Genomic DNA, 21,439 nt, shown 5'->3' on the forward strand with positions numbered 1-21,439 from the left:
AAGAGTATACAGCCCAGCACAATTCTAGTGGGAGTCTACTGATGATCTGTCTATCAAATTCCCCTGTTTATTTGGTACAGTATATTGTAAGTGAAAATAAGCCAAGAAACCGCACCAAAAACTCGTCAAAAGAAAGTGGACTCAGAGACAAAGCAGCAAATACATCTTCCTCTGAAATTTCACCAATTCTCAAGTTTCAGTACTGTTAGAAAGTGAATTTGATTTTAAGGAGAGTGACTTTTTTTCAGAGTTAAAGTATTGTACTTAAGATCAGAAATTTATAACAAATGGAAAAATCATTTTAAAAACAATTGTTGTTGCTTGTTTGCCTTTAATCTAAGGGATTTTGTACCCTTGTGCCTTAATTTAACAAGATTTTAAAGCCTAAGGTAAGATATAGGAGTATTCAAATCCATGAAACTATTTCGAATTTAAGAGCATAGTTAATGGTTTCATCGAACTGAAGTGGTTATCATTCATAAAGCCTGAGTTATTGATAATTACTAAATACATTTTTATAAACAGAAGAGCCCAGGCTTTTGAAGTATTCAAAATTATTCTACTCATTTATGCGAGTAAAACCAGGCCCTTAGGCACTCAGGCAAGTAATTCCACTTAAATGTGAATGCTCACAGACATGCTAGCTGCTAAGTATGTTTCAACGAACAGGACGTATCAAACTGATGGCAAGTCATTTGGGGTTTTCTCTAACATATGCCAGACTTGTGTCCATTTCCCAGTCTGCCTTTTCCAGTCTAGGAATTCCTCTGCTACTCTGTAAAAAGTCCTTCTATACCTCCTTTTTGTGCCCATCATTCCCTTTTCCCTTAATTTTTATTTTAACATGAGCTTTGGTTATTTTAAAACTCTAGACCAAATATTCTTATTCCATTCTTGAAGATGTCTGCAGAAATACATATAAATTCTGCCGGAGAAGACAAAAAGAAACAGAATAAAATTACTTTTTCTCCTTCCTAGAGCAGCATTAGTCCTTCCAAGTTGTCAGCAGGGGTTGCAGCAGGCTGTGAGAAGGCTGCATGGTAGGTCATGCATAGGCATTACATTCATCTAGCTGTTTCCCCCGTGTGTGAAAAAGCATGTTTTCCACCTGACCAGTAACTGTAAGCTCATGACCATTCCTTAATTATAGCAGTACACTTATAATTTATATTTCAGCTGCCTACAGGCCCATTCATGTTTCTTTGTTTCAAATCATAATTGGTATGCTATTCTTTTTTTTTTAATTATTCTATTACTCTATTTTGGGAGGAGATAATTAAATTCATCAGTATCAGCAAAGATTTCCTAGTACAATTCAAACAAAAATTTGTCCTGCTTCATTTTTTTTTTTTTTTTCAGAACCTGGCAGTTGATTACATGACATCTGACTGATGAATAGAAAAATGAGTGGGAAGCAGGTTAAAAAGAAAAGGCCTCATCTTTAGAGAAAGGTGCAATCTGGATCATTCCTCTATAAAGAGAATTAGTAGAATACCTATAAAAGTGTGAAATGAAAATATTGATTTATTTACTTTTTTTTTTAGCAGTCCTATAGGAGCTGTTAATGGAGCCGGGTATCTACACAATTAAAAGTAAACAAAGCCTTCCTGTTGAAAACTAATGAGATTAGTGTGTCCAGTCAGAAAAAAAATCAAATAATATTTAAAGTAAGATTTTATTTTTTCCTCCTTTTTGCACAGAGGGTTAATTGGGTTCATGACATTATCTGAAGGATAGAGACAACTTTGCTCAATTTCTGTTTTGTAAGCACAGGAAATCTTTCTGAACATATTAATGGGGATAAGTATGTTACATAGAAAAAAAAAAGACTAGTAAGGTGAACACTGGACTAAAATCAGGGTATGTGTAATGAAGACAGTGAGGTAAAATATTCTGTTACAATTGGATTAGACCAGGTAGAGGTTGAAGAAACAGGCTTACCTGCCTAGCAACAGAGACTACAAACTGAATTACATGAAAGATACTGTAAAAGAGGCTTTGCTTACATTTGACTTTGAAAATATGGAAATACATTATATTTTGGAGAAGGGCATGAGATACCTAAAAACCATGATGGAAGAGCTATTTTTCCAACTCCCTGCTCTCAACTTGTCTAACTGTGTTAAGGTCTAACTGTGTACATTCAGCTTTAGCTCAATTATATGTATAAAATAAATCTTATATTGCTTATTGTAAGGTTTAGAATTGTAAAGGTATCAACTGCTTATGAAATGAGCTGATGGAATTGCAGAGCTTGGAAAAACAAAAGCAGACTTAGAAAGATCTTGGGAGAAATTCCTTCAGGACAGAGTAAAAAATACAATAGGAATTTAGAAGGAATTTTCTAGGCAAAAAGAGAAAATGCTGGCATTAGAATTTTCTAGAAAATGGGCACACATATAATTTTCTAGGTGTATCATGGTCCACAAAGAAACACTCTCAATACTCATTTAGATGCTTAATATTTTCCTCAAGAACTTCGGATAGTATATTCACATATAAGAGTGCATATTTCCAGTGTATGTATATTGTGCACTATTAAGTACATATGATTAGTGCGAACGTTCAGGCCAACATATTGACTTCTGGAGAATTTGTACTGAAAATAAACAAATACAGGTGAACATAAATCCACTGCTAATTCAGTGGACCTTTATTTTATAGTGATTTATTTTTTTCAAATTAAGATCAAGAGAGAAATTGAATACATCCAAGGTTAGTTTTGTAAGCGGAACTAGAACAAAACTGAAAATATAAATACAAATACTTCTTAGACTGGGTTAATTCATTTTTCAATACCTGAGGTCTACACCTAGAAGAATAATTCTGGCACCATATGCATTCAAGCTCCTTGACAGTCTTCTGACACTGCCAGGGAGCAGTGAGGGTTGGCTGCTCTCTAAGGCAGGTGAGATGGGAGATGAGGTTGACCTGGATCCCAATATGGCAAGTGGTGGACCAGTTCCAGGGGCCATCCAGGGTGCTCAGCCAGGAGCAAAAAGGGATGGGGCCAAGGACAGGGCTGGAGACAAGGCTATCATGTAATTCTGACAGGAACATCCAGGAGACAAGTGCCCACGATAGAGGGCTGAGGTCCACTGAGGAGGCAGGATCAGAGACAGCTGAGATGAAATGGGGTACTGGGCACATGGACAGGGGGTGGAGGGGGAGGGGGGACGCCCCAGGAGAGGCTGCTCAGGTCCAGTAAGGCAAGTCTGTGCACACAGGGCCATGACAAAAGGTGACACGATTTTTAAGCAAAAGAAAACCAGATGTCAGCCATTAAGACAGCCTATTACTACAGAAGAAATTCTAGTTCATTCGTACCTGTCAAAGGCAAGCGAAACCTCACTGAGTGACAGAAATTATACAAAGTGAAAATTGCCATGCTCAAATTGCAAAACCGCGTCCTTAAAGACTTTGTAAAATCTTCATTCTAAGTTCTTATCAATGACTATCTAACAAACCAGCTAAGCAAACTACACAGCTTTCAGTTGTGCGTTTTTTGGTGGTGGTGATTTTGGGGTATTATGCTGGCAACTGTGAACATCTGTTTCACTGGGCTCAACTGTGGAAGTTTTAGCTTAGTAAATGGCTGTTGTACTGTTCTGCCCTAACTACCGCATATGTTCAGAAAATAAAACATCAGATAAACTGAAAACATTTTAATAATTTTTATAGCTACACAAGCTATGCTTAGTTACAAAAATACTAGATACTAATGACCATATTTCTTAGAGATCACAATATCAAAAAAGAATTTTTACAAGAAAGAGATGAGTTACCTTTAACATTTTTTGGTAATCTTCCTTTGTTCTTTTCCAAAAAGGCTTGAGGGTTTGTAAGAATAGACTGTAGGATTCCGCAATGAATAGCAGACCATATATATTTGATGAATCTTCCCAAACTAATTTTTAATTATTTGTAAAGGGCAGAATTTCAAGCTCACACGTCATTAGAATTTTTTAGTCTTATCTTCTATAAAAACAAACAAATCATTTTTTCATCACTTCAGATTGGAGTTTACCCTCCAATTTGAAATGCTGATTAACAATGAAGAATAAAGGGAAAATACGAGAATAGATCAAAACCTCCTATGAACTGGTATCCTATCTCTGACAGTGGCCAACTGTGGCTGCCTATGGAAAAAAGTAGATGAAACACTAAGCTCAAAGCAATCCCACAAACTCCAAGCAGTCAGCGAGAGGTCCGTGTGAGTTTATAGTTGAGTCAAAACTGTTCTTTAATAGCCGTTCTGATCATCTTTGTTGTGCTTGCCTAGACATTTTCAAATTCAACTATATTGCTTTAAAGTAGGATTACTCTAACTGCAAGTGTTCAAAATGTAGGCGTACTGTGAATTTACCTCATAGCACAATAATATCTTCTGGCTTGTTCTGTATTAATTTCTTAATAATTCCTAACATCCTATCTAAATATCTTGCTTACCACTAAGTATTAGGCAATATTTTCAAATAATTGTCCATGGTGATTCAAAAATATGTTTTCACATAGTGAAATGTTTCTATGTTTTCATATGAAATGCAGCAACAGACCAGTTCTGGCTGCCAGATTTTGTTCTCTCAAACTCTTTTTAACATGTTTTCATGTCACAAAGGCTGCTTTAGAGCCAATCCTGCTGTTTGTTTTCTGTGTTGCAGTACTCCTTTTCCTGACTTCGCTCATCTTGCATTTCATCGCTTGGTCTATGATTTTATGATTTTGCTATATGCTGAATTTTTTAGGTTCCCATTTTGACATGGCTCAGGATACTTTGAAAGGTCATGTCATTTTAAGAGTCTTCCAGAGATACTGAATTTCTGCAGGACTGAGAAATAAGAGTCTTCCAGAGATACTGAATTTCTGCAGGACTGAGAAATTCCAAGTTTTGGGTTCGGACCATGAAGATGGCATCTATGTGTTTTACGTACGGATTAATTTTGGTACTCAAGTATATGGAATTATTCAGGGAACTCATGAAGATACGGTCATGCTATGAATCCATCTTCATGTTCACAGGTTCTTTGTTTAGAGAATACTACTTCTTGCTGATGGCATATTCGAGAGTTAATTTTGGAGGAGTACTGGCTTGAGTATGCTTGGACTGAAAATCTAAAGGTTGGTCTTTGTAGGTATTTCAGACAGGTAATGATGCTGCCATGATATAGGAAAATAATATGCAAATTATATTGTCCGTAATGACAGAGGGTCTTGACAGATGTTATAGTTTGTGGACGACATCCACCATGTCTTGAAAAGATCACTCTTGACAAGAGATATGATTTTTTTTGTGAACATCATAGATATTCTGAAAATGCTGTAGTGGAAAATGACAGGAGTGCCATAGTTATCTTGCTTGTGGATCAGTTTTCAACTGGGCAATCTAATTTCTCTGTGTGACCAAGAAATGCTGTTAAGCTATATAGGAATAATTCAGAAAAATCTTTAATGGAGAGAGTTACTCTAACACTCCTGTGAAATGTTGTGTCATTCTTACGTAATTTGCTCCGTTGAATCACAATATCTCACTCATTAATATCCTTCCAACCAGTTTCCAAGATGTCCGCTACATAAAAGTCAACATGTAAAAGCAGACATTCTAATTAACCTATCTTAATTTCTATAGTTCACACTTTAGTAATGAAATGTGATCTTTGATTGCCAAGCCTATCTTGTTTTCTGTGACACAGAACTGGCTGCTAGAGTTATCACTGAGAAATTGAGAACATTTTTTAAGAAGTAAAATGGCACACACCTCTAAGTCATATATACAAATCACAGACTTTTGGCTTTCATTTGCTTGTAGCTTCTCAGTTCAAGGCTGTTTTTTTCTCTTGTTTTAAACAATTCACGTAATCCAGGTGGACTAATCAAACTGCATATAATTTCTGGCTTTATACAGTGATTAAAAATTTGATTTCAACTGACCTGTATTATTGTGTTTGGCACTTCAGAAATAATAACTTCATGCCATTGTCTTGCTATACTTTAAGAAGAGCTGCACAGAATGGCTTTTGTTGCATTCTGGTACTAGAGTATTAGCTGAGCTTGCAAAGTGAGGAACATCTGCTGTAGGTCATAGAAAGAGGGATGTAGCAATATTTTTTATATTGATTACATGGAAGAGGATAAGGGCTATTCCCCTTAATGTCAACAGTAGGTGAAAGTAAGAAATACTTGCATTGCCCACTAAAAACCATGTCAAAACCATTATTTGTTTATATGAAGTCTTGAATATCTCAAATTTCTTCCATAATGATAGTAGGTAGTCATTAAAAACATTTCCTTGCTCTCTAGACACTTCGGGAGATAACTGTTTGTCTGTGTACAAAGACTGTGGGAAAGGTAAAAGCTGGTAGACTGGGAGCAAATTTGGCTTTAGGTATCCACATCACTAAAGCAGAATCTCCAAAAATTTGAGGTTTTCTAGCAACGCTGAAGAGCAATGGTAATAGGAGTAGAAAAATTTACCGTGCACATAAACTACAGCTGGACTGAAATACAGCAACAGACCAGTTCCAGCTGCCAGACTTTGTTCTCTCCTCCCTCTTTTCACAATATCTGCTGTTGCCGTGCCCATCTGTTATTACCCTTACCAGTTTTCCCCATCAGTCTTGATCAAGGATTAACAAACGAAATTGATACATTACGCAAAGAAAACAAATGCAATATAAAATTATTAATTACATCCCAGTTGTATTCATTATATCCCAACTGTTTTGCTTAACTATACTGTCTGTTCCCCAGCCTCTCTCTATTTCTAGGCTTTTTCAGATTTTAAGTAACATGGGACTGGTCTTCCCTGTATATTTGTACAACATCCAAGACAGTGAGGTTGCTTATTTGATTGAATCATCTGTGCATAATTCCATGCTAAAAACATTGATGGTTAATAATAAATATTACCCTCCCTAGGGAAATAGGGCTATCTATATTAAGTATTTCTTTTAAGGAAAAGCACTTAGAGATATATAAGCTTTTGGCAAATCTAGATCAGGCTCTTGATACATCTGTAAGATTGTCCTATATTCTACCTTTTCTTTTTATGCTGGGTGAAATACATTATAGCTAAATCACACTGAAAGAGTTTATCAGCATACGGGCATATGTCCCATTCTAGCTGACAAGGTTACTCTTGTAACAGATATGCTTAAGCAGCATCAGTAGCACATGCAGCAGAGCTGTGACAAATGACAATAAATGTGCTGCAGAAATGAAATGGATAATTTTTTATCTGAAAGAAGACGAAAGGATAATATGAAATCCCATTTGGACAGTGGTTTGGCCTTTAGCAAAATATAAGAATTATTGTTATTGATGCTGTTACATGTATTACTCTTCCACACATTGATTTTTACTGCACAATCTTTAACATAAATGAGAAAAATATATGTATATATGGCTAAACGCTAAATTCTTTTAGAATTCTTTTCAGTATGGATAGTAAGAACACCGTTTAGGGACTTCTAAAGACACTTAAATATTTCAGTTTTAAAATTTCCCTTACGGTACCACTCACAGAGGTTAAAGTTATAGTGCTTAATCCTGTTGTCTAAGGTCATTATGCAGAATGCATCTCTGCACATCTTGGAAAGACATTTTGTGCTTACATATGCATGCCTGTGTAGTAGGTGATTTTGCAAGTTGTATGGCAATATTACAGTATTACAGGAAGGTCTGTTTGAGCCCTATGCAGTAAAATTATAGCAATTTGTGAAATGGAGGTATAATAATATTTCACTATTCCTTTTGGTATATCGCCAAGCTTGAAGGAAGTAGACAATTCTGGAAATGCAAGCAAGATGCGAGAACAGAGCATGGAATAATGCAGCAGAAGAAATGCATGACCAAAGGAACAACAGCAATAAAGAAGAAAAGAGATGGAGAAAGGAGAAAAAGAGGGAAAAACAATCAATAGTTACTGCATGGGAAGGGGAAAAGATGAGAACAGGGCGCTGCATGTGTCACTCAGTCAAGTGTGTTGTTTCCCTGTTTATTTGAAAGTTTGCCTGTTGACAATCTCTTCGTTTTCAGTTGACTTTACCCATACAGCTAGCTATTCACTGCCACATAGTCCCTACTAAAAAAATAAAAATAATAAAAAGAAAGCTCCAACCCTACTGAGAAATACATCCAAGAAACAAATAGATGGCTCTGGAATATCACCCAATCGCAAAAGGTTCCTGAAATGCAAAAAAGCCCAACCCCAGAACCCTAGAAGATAACCATGAAATCCCTAACGTCTGTTTAAATATTCATTAAAGGAGTTGAACTCTGGTTCGTACCATCATTACGTACAGCGTATTTTTCCAAGTGGAATCAAGTTAAAATATATATTTCAAAAAATGATGATTATTTATAATATACAGATTATTTTTTTACAACCAGATGTTGCTGCTTTCATCTGGATTATATTGTCTTTAAATAAATTTAGTTTAAAAGGGAAAGTGCTCCCAATGGATTACAAATTGCCTCACTACTTTGCAAGTGCAGGTCAAATTGCTTGTGGTGAGGCTGCATTGGAAAACACTTTTCTGGAAGAGTTCTGTTGTGATAATGGCTGTGTATCAATTATTTAGGAAACAGAGAAAAATGAGGTTTAGTCCTGTACAGTACAGAGATGGAGTATACAGTTCATAAAGTAAAAAGTAATGGCTGTTTCAGACACTGAAAAAGAGATTGACCTTATATTTATGACAGTGCTAGGCCCAGGAGTAAATCAGAGAGCACAATCCTTTAGATATGTGCTTACTTACATGCTAAAGTTCATATTTGATCTATATGGGCATTGAAGCAATCATTCCTTATCCCTTTTTGGCCTTTCTCTCAAGTATAAAACAGAAGTATTACAATGAAAGGACAATTTATTTCTGCTATATGAAGACAATTATATTAGTGCTTAATTGTGCCTGAGCTCGTGTAGTTTCCACTCAAACTTTTGCTGGAGGTCAAAAATATTAAGCTATCTGCTCCTCCTTTCACAGGACTTACAATCAAAGGGCTGAATGGAACACTGAGGCTAAAGGACACCATCATGCTGAGAAATTCTGCCAGAGGTGTTACTGTGAGCTTGCTGAATTTACATGTGTTTTGTTTACATTGCAGAAGAGGAAAGTGAATTTAACTAGACAGAGAACACGCTGGAAAAAAAAAAATCCATTAAGGATTGTTTAAACAAAAGTGTCACAAAGCATCTACAGCTTCAGGAAGAATATTTTTTATTTAACTTCCCCTTTACTTATGGTTTCTGTGCTGTATGTGTCAAAAGTGTTAATTTTGTTGTAAAAATAATTTCAACATTGCCTAGACTATGCAGTTAACATGGAAATATTTTATTATAATTAACCAACTGCTCTTAATCTTAAAATAGAACTCAGTTTTTGATGAATTATTGTGGAATTTAATTTACCCTAATTTGCTACGGTGACAAGTACAATACAAATAAAAACGTGAAGAAAAATGTTCCCTCAAGACAAGAGTAGAAGTCAGGAGATACAGGTTAAGATTTTTCAAAGCTGGAACCTAAAGTCCAGCCCAGAACCCTTTAATTACACACCAAAAAAAATGGCCTGGGTGCTCAGGGGTTCTGAGCCTCCACTAACTGCCGGTTAACTCTAGGAAAACCACTGTGTGTGTAACTAGCTGGCAAAAGTCAAGTTGCTTCTGTAGGCACCTGAGTACAGGTGTAAAAGCTCACTTTTAGGACTGAAGTAAAAAAAAAATAAGAAATTATTTGTTTTCAGTTTTGCTGCACTGGATTCTTAGTGATTTTTTGTTTGTTTGTTTGCTTTTTTTGTTTCCGTCTCAAATTATTTGTTGCTCTGCTTGAAGTCTAAGCCCCTGGGGATGAGTTTTTAGGTGAGGATTTTATCTATCTTTCTCTCTGTCTAGTTTAAGAAAAAAAAATCTCTAGACTCTGTCATTGTAGAGAGCAACCTTTAAAAAGAACTATTAGAAAAACAACTGAAGGCCAAAACCCAGAGGAAGAAAAACAAATAAAAAATAGCATTAAGAACTATGAACCACATGATTTTAAACCCATTTCATAATTCTAGGGATGGGAATTACTTTCAGTTTCTTAATAGTTATCCTTATTCACACTCTGCTAGGCAAGTTATTTAACCTTTCCATACCTAACTTCTTTTCTGTATGTTGTAGCCGAAATAATACTATTTACTCATCTCTCATGGTATTAGGAGATTTAATTTAATAATGCCCATGAAACACTTCATTAATCATAGAGGGAAAGTAATACAGAAGCATGGATTATTATCATTATTAATTAATTAAAAGAATCTCCCAAGACAAGAAAGGAATTATTATGCTCAGGTGATTTTTTTTTTAAGTATACTGTGCTGTGACTTCTAAAAGAACTTTTGGGCAGTCTTGGAAAAAAACACATTAAATATATTTTTAGGAGACTTGGATTTATAACCTCATTGAAATTTCCAAGGTTTTAAAAGACTCATTATTTCTTCTCTTCTGTTGAATTGATGAGTAATTATTATGCAAATCTTCTTGTATTTCTTTATGGTTAACCTTTGGACTGGCATTTTAGCTAAATATTACGTAAGATTATTGATAAAACAGAATTGAATAGTAACAGAAGCAACAACAGCAGTTATAGCATATGTAAAATGCTCTCTGGAGTCTGAATGTTTTTAAATATGATTGGTTGAACACTTTGACAATAAAAATATTTAGTGATGCCTTCTCTTGATCTCAAATACACCATTAGTTTAAAAGTGACCAGTTTCAAAGCTGACCACATTTTTTAACTAGAAGTGCATATGCTATTCTATGACAAATTGCCATACTGTTTAAATAATGTATTCCCTAAATAATACTAAACAGAACCTCTTCTTAAAGCCATTTTATCATCATCATCAGTCCAGGAAAACAGAATATGTGGAGTGATCACGATATCTTTTAATCTGTGAAACATCCTTTTTCTCACTTAATAACTGCAAAGCAAGGAGAAGTGACTTCTGACCCTGTTGCAGTAAATGATCCGGTTTTTTGCTGCTAGCTTCAGTACAGTTAACTTTTACATCTCTTCGGTATCCTAGAGCAGCTCACTAGAATCTGTTGCATTCAGAAGTTTCATGAAATAGCAAAGGATTAGAGAAAAACTGTGCAAAGTCTCATCCTCTGAGTTTTGCCTGGATCTGCTGAATTTAGCTCCTGAGCAGAGGAAAAGAGGGAAGCTAACTACTGGACCAGGAAGCTCTGAGGTGACGTGGGGCATGCTTTGAAGATCCACATATTTTGGACAGCCTACTTTCCCAAAAGCTTAATAGAACCTCAAACCTATCTGCCTGTAAGAGGTACTTAGCAAGAAGTTTACTAGTATTCACATCACTGAGTTGGTGCTCAACATACTAAGGCAAGTACCTATGTTCTCAAAGTATTTTACTTCTCATAGATAGCACTCAAAATGATATAAAAGTTTAGATCTTTTTATTTACCCTCTGTTTTCAAAGCAATTTCTACTTTTTATCCTTCATGGTCCTATTTTCAAGCTTGTTTTCATGATCATAAGAACTTCAGAGTTTATTTTACATAAATAAAAAAGCTTAAAACCAGAGACTCTTATGACAGCATGATTCCAGGACTTGAGCATTTACAAAACATGTCAAATACTGGAACACTTGAAACAAAATGCCCTAGACTGACAACACTGCCCAGTTATTTTGGCTCTCAGCATGCTTTTTCATCTTATAATTATTTATCGATTTTTGTTATCACAATTGATGTGTTCAGTTGCTTGTTTTTAAAGGAAGATAAAAATATTAAATATATTATATAGAATATACTATGGATAAATAAAGCGCTTTCTGTTTTCTCTGAAACAGTTTATCATTGACAAATTTGAGCTGTTGTTTCTGAGTTTATGAAGTCTAAGAGCACTTAAAGCCTTGATGGCATTATGTCATACTACTTGCATCCTGTCATCCAGGATGTGAGGTCTGTTCTTGCTGACATGTCAACAAGAACATTGAAGAATGAAAGACAATTAACAAGAGTGAAATAAAAATAAATTTAAAAGTAACTATGTATTAGATTAGACTAGTTAACATTCTAAAACAAGGCCTTTTCGATACTTTCTGGGAAACTATTCAAGAACAATTTCTCTGTTAACCTTAGCTGGAGATATTTACAAGTCAGCCTGTCCTCTTGGCCGCTTCATTCTTTAATCATACGGATATAATAGGAGTAGATGGCATTACATTTGGAATCATTATGAGAAAATGTTTCTATACATCTGATATATGGCTAAATATGCTTAAATTGTAGAATCCAGTGCAATCAGTGCCTTCAAGGCTATGGCTTTTCAAGAGAGGCATAATTCCTGAGAACAAGCATACTTGATCACAGAAAAACCATGTATTGCCACCTCTCAGGTAGATGAACAGATAGGCTTCATGATTCTTACTATTTCTTAAGTTTTCCCACTTTCCTGTCAAAAAATTGTGAAACAGTAGGCTCTGGAACCGGCTAGAGTCTGCCTTGGGATAAATTCCTTTAAGCAACACAGAAAGAGAAATAAATAAGATTATATGAAGAAAGAGTTTAAGACTTTCATAGCAAATATAGTGTGTAAAATGGAACTGCAAAGTGAGGTTTTATTTTTAATTGTGGTACTCCATTACCACCGTTTCATTACATCCCTAAATAATTTGATTTAAGAAGAGACAGAATGGTAATAAGTGGAGTAAAACCAGTGGTTCCACAACTCTTGCTCATCATTGTACACATTATTTGGGAGGCAATATTAGTAAGTTAGAAGGATGCTATTGTTCTCAGAACACTTTATCACCTTTACCAAATTAAGAGTCTTTTCATTCTCACATACTCCTGATCTTTCAAATTATAAAGTTTTGGTTTTTTCTTTTTTTTTTTTTCCTTTTCTCAGTCTGCTTCACTTCAGTTGATTTTAAATCTGAATTTCTTAGTACTTGCTGGATCATGCACAATAACCTGCACAAAACCAAACCCCTATTGCTGATCCATTACATCATGTGTACCGTACATTAAAATTTTCATTCCCCCCATGCTTAAAAGCAACACACCCGTCACAATAATCTTGCATGTGATGAAAATGACATAATAAAGCCTCTTTGAAAAGAGAAAATGAACAGAAGGTGGTAAAACAAAGCCACAACAACTTCGTGAATAACAGATAAATTATCTTTCAGTTTCTGAAGATTTGGAAATGTTAAATTAAACTTACCATACCACCTGCACAGACAGACATCTGTCTATCTCTGAAGAACTTTTGTTTTCTTCTCAACTGTTGGTGTCCTCGTTTTGTCTATACCCTGCAAAGGCAGAGATGTATCAGCTTGCTGTTTAAGGAGGTCACTCATCTTAGTTGTATTCTTTTCTCCCATATGGAGTTGTTTATTGGCATTTTATGGAGGCTTGTAATACGCTGTAATAGCTTGAAGAATTCTAAAAGGTTGAGGAATTACCATACTCTCATGAGACAAATGTGTCAGTTCATACTTTGCAGGGTCGTTGGGTTTTGACTTTCTGTAGACATAGCTGAGCACTAGTCGTACAAATTATTTTGAGCTGTTGAAGAAAATCAATATATAATTTTGTAGGAATTTCAGAAATATTTTCATTGGCTTTGAATATGAATAAAACCAAATAAGCCTATTTATCCCAACTCACAAAATGTTTGCAGGATATTCTGTGTCTGTAAAAATGCCTTTTTTATTTTCAATTTATAGTTTTATTTTTTTTAGATATTGGAACTGAATACTTTGGTCTCGTTAAATCTGTTGTCTTGCAGTTGGAATTACCTTCTTAGATTAAATACATTCTCTAGGGTGGAAAAAAAAATGTTCAAACTCAGAGCTGCAAACATTCTTCTTTTTCCTTTTAAAGAAAACTGAATATCTGATGCAAATATGACTCAAGAAGCAGAGACTGCCAGCAACTGCAAGACCATGAATAGCAGCCATATTTATCTGTCTTTCCCTCAAGTGGAAAAACAGGAGAGGCCTTCCCAGCAACTGTGTTCTCTGAAATAAGTAATCCTGCTAGACTAAATTACAGTTAGCTGAAAGTAATGAAAATAGCTATTTTCAAAAGTGGGTAGATAAAGGACAAAGTATATTTTCAGTTCTTTATTTTCCTTGACTTCATGCTAATTAGGTGAAAGAACCAAACAATTTAAGTTTTTACAGGGAAAATATCTACTTTGTATTACTCTAAATGTTAAAACCATTTATTGAATGAACTTCTCAAACCCAGTGATTTTTGTTGTATAGAGCTGTCAGAGTGATATTTAAAATGAGTGAACATGGTCAGTGTATAAAAAAAGCCCAGGCATTTTAAGTAGCAGTGTAGCAAGATTAAAGGCCAACCTTTTAGATATAATTGCACTTGAAAGACTGCCAATTAAATTAAGAATTGCAACTCCAGTGCTTATTGCATATTTCTAGATCTGAAAATACAAGTAGATGGTGGGGGTGAGAAAACCATGTTCTTTAAGACAATGACCCCAGGGAGTGAAATTCACAGATGCTGTACATTAGAACAAGCTAGTGATGCTAACATCCTTTTGAGATTTCTTGCCAGAAATGTATGTGGGTGGAACACAAAGGTGCTTTCACACAGCCTTTGTCCTTCCTGGATTATGTGAAGAGTTGAGGGATGTTGCAGCTCTGTGCTGAGATGCAGACCATAACTCCACTCAGGTCATTTGTGGGTGCCTTCCTAGATGGATGGAGTGACCGAGTCATTGCAGTGCCTTTACAGTGCAGCTACCTTAGCTCAGGCCAATCTCCAAGGTTTTTGCTTCTCAGTACACTGTTGGGGCCCAAGTGTCCTCTTAGGTAGAAATATGCAACCAAACAACCAAAGATAAATAGTGGTGATTGCAATAAAAGTAATGCTTGTTTATAAAGAGGAAACTGGTCTGTCAGCTACTGATACATAGGCATAAACAGCTATGCAGCCTTGTCAAAAGCCAGTGCTAGCTTGGAGGATAAACCTCTCCCTTTCCCACCAACATATTCCTTGTCCCCTGTGTTACTCGTCTGTAACAGAGACAACACCTAATAGTCTACCAGAGGTTTCAACATTAGCATTTCAGAATAATTAATCTTGTTGATAATCCACAATTCTTTCCACTGAAATGGTGTGAATTTAATTGATAGCTTGGGGTTTCCATGCTCTGTATTCCAGAACGTAATTCATCTATATTCTCTTGGCCCCTTGGAACACATATCTCCTGGCCGGCATTCTTATTAGGAATGACTAAATATCGCCACTGCTTCTTACCCATTTATGCTACTATCAGGCGACCTGCTTAATGCAGTTGTAAATAAGGAAAGCTATTAGCTATAAAACTGCAGGGCAAATCCTCAAGGACAACATTACCTTTGACAAACTGGCAAAATACTTAAAAAGCTTGAAAAACTGTAGTTGGAAATCCATAAAAATGAAGTTTTCAGCTTTAGTGTTATTCTAAAAATATATTTTCCTTTTGTATTGCATGAATTCTTTTCCCCTTGTATTCCTCTGTACTCTTTAAAGTGACATTTAGCTAATGTAGCAAGAAGTCACAGCTGTTTGGGAGGGCTGGGAGACCATAGCCTACAACGTTTTAAACATATAAAAACTGAAGACTGAGGATGAGGAGTGATCTGCTGGGTCACCAGATATTGTTCTTGGAATGTTCCAGAGAATTACTTCCTTGATGACTAGAGATTTTTTTCCTTATTTCTAGCATAAATTTATTATTAGTTACTGCTTACACATTTGTTTTCGTGCCAAGAAAATGCTTTGTCTTCTATAGCTCTTTTTCCTCCTAAGTGGTTACCCAATGATGTATTTAAAAAAGCAGTCATAGACCCTCTCAGTCTGAATTTTGCTAACAAAAAAACAAAAAAGAAAAAAAACACAGACTCTTCAGGCCTCATAAGGTTTTCCATTCCTTTGATGGAGAATGTTAATTATCTTCATTTCTGTCTGTTACACTTACTACGTTTCTTAAATATATGCAAATTAATTGTTCTCTTTAAAAGCAGTTGGAAGATACATATACAGATCAACAGTTGTCTGTTTTAATAAGCTTTTCCACACTGAGGTACATATAGAATAATCTGCTGAGATAAAGACTGTAACATGACAATCAAAATTTTAATGGGCACTTATCAGTACACACACATACACTGTACATGACGAACAACTGCCACAGAACTAGAATTTAAAAATTTTCTGAATCTCAGATACGCAAGAAAAATTCTGCACCTTTAGTAAGTAAAGTATAGAATTAGTTCTGCAGTGGTAATTATTATTTAACATGATCCATATTGCACCCTACCAACCATTTGACACTGAAGTATTAAAAAAATCAAAAGGAACATGTGTAATGGCATATTTTGCTACTATAAACAGTACACATGATACATAAAATACATGTTCTTGCAAGATTTTCTGAATATTTTAGGGTCAAAATATGTTGGTAGCATCTTGCTATCCTCCCTATTGTGTTAAAAGTATACGAAAGAGTTGTATATTATTTTAAATAATTTCTCTCTTGTAGCAATAATTCAAAGCTAGATTTTTAACCTAACAGGAATTATAGTTTTTCAAATCAGTGTTCAAAATGGAAGGCACCGAGAGACACGCAGCTGTAGTTATCCAAGTAAGAGAACAGTACAGTGTAATATTAATCTCCGATTTAAGAGATGCTCCAATCCCTTACTCATGCTAGCAGCCTTTTGCTGGACTCTCTCCAGTAACTCCATCTCTCTCGCACTGGTGTCACAGAGGTACACTGAACATAATGCAAGCTCGAACATCCCTTTTTCACGAAACAGCCAAAACCACAACAAAAACCAAAGAGGAACAGGGGTAAACTGAAATCAGCCAACCCTCCAATAACACTTAACAAGTTCGAGTTGTCAGAGTATTATTACTACACGCTTGTACACACGAAGAGCGGTCCAAAGCGCGCGCCCAACACGCACAAACGCGCGCAACACGCACAAAGGCAACACTCCCAAAGGGGAGCTCCCTCCCGCTCCCGGGCACCCAGCGGCCACAATCGCTCGCCCGCGCGAGGGCTCGCTGAAGGATGTATCCAGAAGGAATCGCTTACCCAAAGGAAGGCGAGGACACTCAGTCCCGGGAAGTTCCCTCAGGCGCCCTCCCAGCCCAAGGGCAGAAGCTTCGAGCACAACCCCACCGCTCCAAGCGGACCGCCCCGAGGAGCGCTCCGGCGGCGCCCCGTTTACACCGCGGGCCGGGTCTGCGCTGTGGTCATAATCGGCCGCGACCCAGAAGCTTCTCAGAATCGAGGCACCCCGCTGGCTGCGGGCTCTCTGTGGGCCGAGGGGTCCCGCCTCTCCCCGACTCCCCTACCGAGGGGGGTACGCGCCCGTGCCTGGGGGCGCGGCAAAGCACAAAGGGCGCGAAAACGAGGCGCGAAAGGCCAGCGATCAGCGAGCCGAGAGCCCCGGACTCCCCGGGCGACGGGGGGGAGGGTGGCCGCAGGGGCAGCGTGTGCGTGCCAGAAGTGGGGAGTCCAGAGCTGGGCACAGTATTCCAGACATGACACAGCAGTTTAGGAGTGAAGGTAAAAATATCACACATGCAGTTATCAATTTTGTTACAAGATTTGTACGTAATATCTTCATTTTGACCACTACTGGATGTGTTACAATGCAGGAGTTTCCCTGGCTACTAGTAAGGCAGTACTTTTACATGTAGAAGTAACACAACAGGGACGAGAGTGTTCATCAGGCAGCACTAGGTAGCCTATCAATGTACACATATGAAGCTAGGATTATAAAGGTGAGGAATTTAGGAAAAGCATTGTTGATAGGATCATACCTCCTAGTCTGGTGTACACGGCATTTTGGCTTGGTTTGGTTGTTGAGCTGCTAAACCAGGGTCAAAGTTTAAATCTATATAAGGAGAAGAGGAAAACCTTCAGCAGCTATTTGTCTTCTGCAGGTGGGTGGGATGGCTTAGATTAATGATCGAGCCAGCCCATGTGATTCAGGCTATAAAACAGACGGAAGTATTGCATAGCAGAAGGACAGAAGCAAGTGAGACTATAAATTATGGATATATGAAACACAGAAGGGGATGTTTGTAAATCTGGATCACTGATTTAGTAGTTGAAATTACAGTACAAATATGGCAATTAAGAAAAATTGCATTTTAATAACTACCAATAATGTTTCCAATTAGAGTAACTAATTTTTCAAACTCATTATATGTTTCTTCTGATACATATGTTTAAAGATTTTCCTTGTCAAAGAGAAATAGAATTAGCCACTTATCATTTTAAATAGGAATGTGAAGACACGGTGATATTCTGAGTTTCAGTGAAATCAGTTTTGTTAATTTAAAACATTCCCTCATGAAAATGGTATTTAAAGACCTGCCTGATTAATTAACAGGGAACCTGTCTTGCCTCCTCAAATCCTGCTTTGCAAACTCCTTTTCTTGGTGTTCGTAGGAGGGGAAAATTTAAGGATAGCAGTTTAAGTTCAGCAGCAGAAGTAAATCGTGCTTTCTTCAGAAGCCTCAGCAAAAGCTATGAATCAGGAACCTCTGCAATGTGTATCTTCAGAGTCAACAGATTCCGAGCCAGCCCTTTTGACAGCTCTCTCTGTAATGCTAGTTCTTGTCTAATTCTTAGAAGCAAGCTGCAGTGCAGGTTCTTCCCTGAGAGATTGGTATGTTTATTTTCAAAATAGAAGTCTGGGGTAATTGAGAACCACAGTTTAACCCTTATCCTTTCCTCACTGCTGTAGGATACGTTGGTCTGCCATCAAAACCCTGATCCCCATAACTGCCAGTGCTCTGTTCTTTCCATCTGACAAAATACATGGTTTTTATTTTGATCTAATATTTCATTAGTTTATTTGCTTAATCATCTTCATATACAAGCAACAAATATTATAAATGTATCATATATGAGTAAGCCACTAATAAATACTTATAAAAATAATGCATTCTTAGAGAGATTCAGATTTGCATTACATCTCTGAACTCTAAAAGTAAAGCAGATGTGAAAGCTGCATAGCTCAGTTCCAGTGATTTTGTTATGTCTTGGTGGAAAAAAAAGACAGCAAACATTTTCATTCTGCTACATTTCATGACCAAATATTTAGTCTTAACACTTTCTGGGAAACAGACATTTCAAAGTAGACTTGTTAAACTGTATGTACACAGTTAAAAGTCTATTTTAAAGGAAATATATTAATGTCATTTTAATTAAAAGTTCTCTCAAAATAATTAAGAATTTTGTTTGCAAGTAAAGTAAGACTGTATTTCAGCAAATGACGTTTAAGTGACAAAAAAAAAAGAAAAAAGCTGGATTGTCTGACTGACCATATATATGTCAAAAAGACTTATAGTTGAAGGAGAAATCCTGGCAGCTGAGCAAATGGGCTCCATAATGCTTCAACCTGCTATCTTCTTACAAATTCTCTATTAGGACAAGCAGAGACATAGTGCAAGATTTTTTTCTGCCTTGGGTCCCTCAGTGCAGTAACGGGCCTTCCTGGCACAGGCCGGCCTCCCTCAGGGCCAGCTCCATGCCCAATGGACCCAGGACACCATTTCAGTCCAGCCGGGGCCTTCAGCCCGTGCCCCAGGCCTGCCTGCCACTAGTCCTGTCCTAGGGAGGTTTGATTTCCTGCGCTGATCTCAGACATGGCTTATTCCCATCCTTCCCAATGTTAATCCGCCCTGCTGCCACAAGCTGGGTGCCCTGCCTGCCAGCTGTGGGACAGTGCTTGTGGGTGCGGTGATGGCCCAGCCGCCTCATGGCTGCCTGCCCTGGAGAGCAGCCCTGCTCCTGCTGCCCCTGATGTCCTGCCCAGCTACTCTTCCTGGACAGTCCCAAGTCTTAGACATCTCCTGAGGTAAAAAAATCTTTTAAATGCTGTTAGTTTTCATTGCAGAACTGAATTATCATAGAATCATAAAATCATAGAATTGTTTAGGTTGGAAAAGACCTTTAAAATTTAGTCCAACCGTTAGCCTAGCACTGCCAAGTCCACCACTAAACCACATCCAAATGTCTTTTAAATATCTCCAGGGCTGGTGACTCAGCCACTTCACTGGGCAGCCTGTTCCAATGCTTGGTAACCCTTCTGGGGAAGAAATTTTTCCTAATATCCAATCTAAACCTCTTCTGATGCAGCTTGAGGCCATTTCCTCTTGTCCTATCCCTTGCTACTTGGGAGAAGAGACCAACACCCACCTCACTACAACCTCCTTTCAGGTAGTTGTAGAGAGCAATAAGGTCTCCCCTCAGCCTTCTCTTCTCCAGACTAAACAACCCCACTTCCCTCAACTGCTCCTCATGACACTTGTTCTCCAGACCCTTCACCAGCTTCGCTGCCCTTCTCTGGACACACTCCAACAACTCAATGTTTTTCTTATACTGAGGGGCCCAAAACTGAACACAGTATTCAAGGTGCAGCCTCATCAGTGCTGAGTCCAGGGGCATGATCGCTGTCCTACTCCTGCTGGCCACACTATTCCTGATACAAGCCAGGATGCTGTTGGTCTTCTTGGCCACCTGGGCACACTGCTGGCTCATGTTCAGCTGGCTGTCACCCAACACCCCCAGGTCCAGTTCCACCTGGGCAGCAGGTGACTCTTTCCTAAGCCTATAGCATTGCCTGGGGTTGTTGTGACCCAAGTGCAGGACCCAGCACTTGGCCTTGCTGAATCTCATACAGTTGACCTCACCCCATTGATCCAGCCTGTCCAGATCCCTCTGCAGAGCCTTCCTTCCCTCAAGCACATCAACACTCCCGCCCAACTTGGTATCATCTGCAAACTTGCCAAGAGTGCACTTGATCCCCTTGTCCAAATTACTGATGTATTAAACAGAAATGGCCCCAGTGCCACTGGGGAACACCACTTGTGACCCATCACCAACTGGATTTAGCGCCATTCACCACAACAATCTGGGCTCAGGCATCCAGACAGTTTTTTACCCAGCAAAGAGTATACCTGTCCAAGACATGAGCAGCCAGTTTCTCCAGGAGAATATTGTGGGAGACAGTGTCATAAGCTTTACTAAAGTCTAGGTAGATCCACAGCCTTTCCCTCATCCACTAAGCAGGTCACCTTGTCATAGAAGGAGATCAGGTTAGTCAAGCAGGACCTGCCTTTCATAAACCCATGCTGACTGGGCCTGATCACCTGGTTATCCTGTCTGTGCCTTGTCATGGCACTCAAGATGATCTGCTCCATAACCTTCCCTGGCAACAACAGGCCTGTAGTTCCTCCTTCCAGCCCTCCTTGTAGATGGGCATCACATTTGCTAACTTCCAGTCAGCTGGGACCTCCCCAATTAGCCAGGACTGCTGGTAAATGATGGAAAGTGACTTGGTGAGCACTTCTACCAGCTCCCTCAGTACCCTTGGGTGGATGCCACCTGGCC

The sequence above is a fragment of the Phalacrocorax carbo genome, chromosome 4, assembly GCF_963921805.1.
Source record: "Phalacrocorax carbo chromosome 4, bPhaCar2.1, whole genome shotgun sequence".
NCBI classification, from domain to species: domain Eukaryota; kingdom Metazoa; phylum Chordata; class Aves; order Suliformes; family Phalacrocoracidae; genus Phalacrocorax; species Phalacrocorax carbo.